Here is a 5,800-nt window from a genome sequence, read left to right on the forward strand (position 1 = left end):
TATCTGGCCCGCTGTGAAAAAAGTTTGGTGACCCCTGTAATAGACTAACGAAGAAACTGTTTTCTAAAGTAAAATGTAGAATGAATTACTTTAAAAAGTTAATAAAAATACCATTGATAAGAATCATCTTTCATTATTTTATTACCTTTTGCAAAGGTAAACAAATGTATTTGTTTGATTTATTTCAATATTTGTTTTAAATTGAGACCTTAAATATTTATTTAATCATAAATTTTCCATTATTTGAGGTAGTTTCGTGAATGTTACTTTTTTCAGTTTTTTCTTCCACTTTAAGCATTACATAACGGGTGAAATTTAGAAATGGCTTGAATGGGTAATGAAAGAAATTTTATTCAAAGTAACAAATGTACAACGTTTCAAGAAACTTTTGTTATTATCAGGCAGAATGTTTTTTTAGTTTTAATAACTGGTTATATAATTACTCTAACAATTCTTTCACGTAAAGATGGATGAATAGCTGTTGTTGTTTGAAGTTAAGCACAAAGCTACACAATGGGTTTTCTGTGCTATGCTCACCACGGGTATCGAAACCCAGTTTCTAGCGTTGTAAGTCCGCAGACATACCGCTGTGCCACTAGGTGGCAGGATGAATAGCATTAAAATCTGTTAATTCTTGATCTGCAATATATCTATCAACTGTAACTGATAATTTACTATAAGCAATATTATGATTCTTAAATGCTTTATCCATTCTATTAATACGAGAATAATCTCTAGCTTGGTAAAAGGTCCACTATACTGAAATCCAGGTGAAATTATTTTGCATCCAACCAACTAGTTAACATCCTTTTTTCTTTTTTCTCTTTTATATCCATTTATCTTTGCATGTTTAATGTACTTCTCTCTTGGAAATTATTTTAATGTTTGTATGAAACCTTTCTATTTCAAGTTAATTTTTCTTCCGTATTATTTTGATATTTAAATAAACTTACTGTTTCTTTGTAAAATTTATAAGAAATTTTATATTCTTCTTTTCTAGCAGATATGTCTAGATACTTATTAATACTCCAATGACACTAGTTCCTATATTTAATGTTGCTAAAGTAACAATAGTAAACGCTGGTAATCCCAAAACACTGAATAAACATTTAAAACTTATCATAACTATATTAAACTCAGAATAAATCTTCCAATCTTTCCGATATATGAATGTTTTATCTTCTGAATACTTCCCCACAGTTTATAATAAAGTACCCTCTTTATCTCATTTCAGGAGATTCGGAATCGATTGATAAAAAACAGTTTTATTTATCTATATTGACGGTTGTAAAATACATAATGATTACTGTTCCTTTTAATGTTAATTGGAGTTAATAGTAAAACTGCGATAGATACATTATTTATACATTTTTCTTTCTTCCCCCATATAAACATGTCAACTATTTTAACTTGCATCTTTTCAGCTATGCAGTAATAAAAAGCAACCAGGTTTTTGTTCACCGAATCTATGCTGTCTATTGCATCTTCTAAGTTATAAGAGAATAATGTTTATTAATTTTTTATATAATTCTATAATTTTATCTTTTTTATTTTGATTATCGATAGATTGTAAATCATCTAAATCTACACCATAAAATATTGTAAAGTTTTCTTGTAATTTTTCATACTTGTGTTCTCCTAAATCTTTTTCATATAAGTATAGGTTATTATAGTTCAATTGATGATAGATTAGGTTTAACAAAAAAATTTGTTTTTTTTCACAACCAGATGGTCCAACATTTAAAAGTCTAAAGATGTATATAGGTAGTAGAATATTTTAATTAGGATCTTAAAACTCTTCTGGTTCTGTGTAATCTTTAATCCCCACCATTTATTTAAATATAAGTTATCATAAATTAAAAATTAGTGAAGATAATAAAAATATATAAATTCATTAAAATTACTATCAAAACTAAACAAAGAAAGAAAAATGAAACACAAGCTTTAGGTAAAGTAAAATGCGAAGAATCAAAACAGAGTTTCATAAACAAGTAATTATAAAATTGAATCTGAAGCTATTCTTCTAGAAGATGTTCAAGAAACGAGAAAAGAACTGAAATCATTAGACGTAATTTATAACATTACAACGCTACAAATCGAATCTCAGTTAAAATCAATAGCTATCGAAGAATCAAAAGCATATAGAATTGATTTAGATAAAGGATTAGATGTTTCATTTCGAATACTAAAATTTAAAAAATCAGAAGAAAAATATATAAATATTCGGAAAGAAGAGGACTATTCGAAATAGAAAGTAACGAATTAGAAAATTTAAAGTAAGAGGCAACAAGTCATTTCAACTTCTGTATTGAGAGGTACATCTGAAGCTATAAAAATAAGTGATGAAGGATCAGTCAATAAATTAGATGTATTAACTGATAAGTTAATAGCAAGAAACTAAAGTAAAAATTTACATAATCAAATCGTTAATTTATTAGACATATTACCTAAAAAAGGGAGAGTAACAAATAATGAAATCAAAGAATATTACAAAAGATTTTAATATATAATGGCCCCCTAGTGGCACAGCGGTATGTCTGCGGACTTACAACGCTAGAAACCGGGTTTTGATACCCGCGTTGGGCAGAGTACAGATAGCCCATTGTGTAGTTTTGTGCTTAATTATAAACAAGCAAACAAACAATATATAATGAGTTATAGCGAGTGTGTTTTTAAGTGATATTCAAAAAGAAAAACTGAAAGCAGCATACAAAGAGCAAAAAGCTATTTCACTTCTAAAAACCCTAATCAAATGTTTTTAACAAAAACACAAGTCGAACAGATAAATGAAGGAAAGAGGATTTAGAATATGAAAAACACAGTTAAAACAAAATGAAGACTTTTACTATTTTTGGTCCCTATAATCACAGCAAAGCTGGCAAACCAATTGAGGCTGGTACAGTTGGTCGTTTGGGTGCATGGGACGAAAAATATAATAGATAAAGTTAGTGGATCTGAATTTCCTAAAGGCTGTTGTCGTGAGTGAGTTGTGAGTTGCGTAATGAAGATATGTAAAAAATAATGAAAAAGGTTTTGGAAATTTTTATTCCACTGATCTATTACCTAAGAAGATAAAATCATTTGAAAGTGGAATTGTTAATTTACTTAAAATTATAAGACGTGGAACTCATTAGGTGTATTATTACAATGATACAAAATATAAATTCATTAAATATTTTAGTCCTTAATGGAAGATGTAAAACAACTAATGTAAACTTTCTTAAAGTCATAACACCAAAATAAACTGGACAATATTTAAGATCAAGGGGAAAAGAAATGAGGTACACTTGTGATTTTCTGTACGATCAGACTGTTAAAACGGGTGTTGGTGACCCGTCATCGTCGTTCATTGGGGATTAATGAAAATCAAATAGGGAGTAGTTTTGACATAATGAAAACTACGCTGCAGGGCCATTGTAAAGATGCACAATCGTCAGATAGTGTATGGACGGACGTGGCGAGGTGATCTGTAACGACGGGTGTGGCTCAAAAACCATTTTAATGTAATGTACTCAACCTTTATATTAAACGTATTATTGAAGCTGTTATAACCGAAATGCATTATTACCTTAGTCTAATCAAAGGGCATTTTAGAAAATATTTGTCCAGCTTTTCACTTTACCCAAGTCACTATTTAACATCCCAATATCCTCCATACAGCTAGAAATATCCAAGGGTTTAAAGTCCTCACCAAACTTAAATTATTTACTAACTGTACGTACCCCTGTCAATATCACTGATAAATAAAACCAAAAGCACAAGCACCGACACCAGAGACACTCCAATAGTAACAATAGTCCAGTTTTACTAGATTTCATTAATAACTACCCTTTGACTTCTCTCTCTCATTAAACCATCCTACAATCCAATTAACTAGTCTGCTTTAAGTACGTTCACGGACTGAAAGTTGGCGTGCTTGTTGTTTCTTTTACGATTGCGCTGTATTTATTTTATGGATCACTATTTCCGCGTGTTTCTTTAATGCTATTTCGTACATTTTTCGTACTTAAAAGTTTCAATAACTGGTAACGCAAAAAAGTCTGATCGTACAGCCCAAGAATTCTGCTACTTTCAGCACTAATAACACAGGCCTGCGAAGTTAAACTTCATAAAATTTGTTTTGGTTTTAATAATGGATTCTCCATAATTCAGCTAGCAGACTTCGAAAAGAATATTCATTTTTTTCTATCACTTAAGGATTTTTTACAAATCGAGAAGAAAGAAAAATTTCTTACTTAGATCAAATTATTATTTCGTTTACCACAATAATTTTTTTTTATCATTATGTGTGTTTCTCGTGGGTTCTAGTACTATCGATAAGACTCTCACGTCTCGTTTGGTCTAGAGAAGTCCAGCGGTTGTCAACATTTTAAGCGTAACAAAATGTGACCCATTTTCAATGAAAAAAGTACATATGACGTTTTGTGAAAAATCTGTACTTGATGGAAAAATGGATATTATTTTCGGATTCAGCGTACAGGAATTACTGTAAAACATGTAAACATTTCAAGGCAATAAAACCATCACAGGGCTGTATTATCAACCGGCATGACCAGGTGGTTAGAGTGTTTGTCTCCCAATCTGAGGATTGCGGGTTCGAATCTCTATCCCACCAAAGAAACTACATCTTTCAAAATAATCAATCGATTTGAAGGCTGTGGTTTGAGCAGTTAAAAATGGTTTCAGGTTGAAATCCCGCTACTTTCCAGTTTACACTTCTTTGGAAAAGGAACAGCAAAGAGGTGAAATAATGGAGAATACAGAACTATGTGAGCGTTTATTTTGGTTAATAGATATATGTATTAAAACAAATTCAACAGTTTTTCTTTTTTCGTGAGCTCCTCAGAGTCGAAAAGAACTTCATGCGTATTTGATATTTTAGTGTAAGAACATATTATATGAAACATAAGATTCTTTTTCAAACCTTTATCCTTTGAGGGATTTTTAAGAGCTCTTAAGATATTTTTTCTTGAGAAAGAAAAGTAAGAGGTGATCTTACTGAACTTATTGGTGGATTGATACAATTAAGGCCTATGATTTCTCTGTGCTAAGTTTTGAAGATAATAGGACAAGATGGCATAAGACTTGGAAAAAACAAAAAACAGGCTAGACTCCATTTGAGTTTTATTTTTTAAGAGAGTGATTGAGTTATAGAATGAGTTGCCGACGGCAGTAGTGTAGGTTAACACTTTACATCACTTCAAGAGGAGGGGTCGATGATTTCATTGAAAGGAGGCCCTCTCAGAGGTTCAAAGAGGCCCGGACCACTTTTATCTTTTGAGACCCCTGGCTATTATAATAATAAAAAATATGACACATAAAAACAAAATAAGACAATCATTAGCCCAAAAGAAAAGTGAAACATAATTAGATTTTTACTATTTAACATATACTTATTAACATTTAACAAATGCTTTTCTAGCCTTTTTCTGTGCATGAAAACAAGTCGAGAAATTTAACAAATGCAAAAAATAATAAGTGTTTAAATTTGAGGCCCCCTTTGAGTTTGAGCGCCGCGCTAATTGACCCTAATTGAAAGTAAATGATAGATTTTTATTTTTCCAAAGGTGATTGTACAAGGACAACTAATAAATGACCCCCTTCTTCTCCATAAGTTATGTTATGAAAAGTTTGTAAGAGTGAACGAAAATTAATAGCGATGACCATGTAAACCATTAAAATTATATTTACTGGAAAATTTAACAACATTTTACAGCAACAACTTATACTGAGGATGACGTTGTAACGTCGAAACATGTAGAATCGTCAACTTTTTGAAGGCCGTAGATAGGCCTAAATA

Source organism: Limulus polyphemus, unplaced genomic scaffold (genome assembly GCF_000517525.1).
Source record: "Limulus polyphemus unplaced genomic scaffold, Limulus_polyphemus-2.1.2 Scaffold3764, whole genome shotgun sequence".
Taxonomy (NCBI): Eukaryota; Metazoa; Arthropoda; class Merostomata; order Xiphosura; family Limulidae; genus Limulus; species Limulus polyphemus.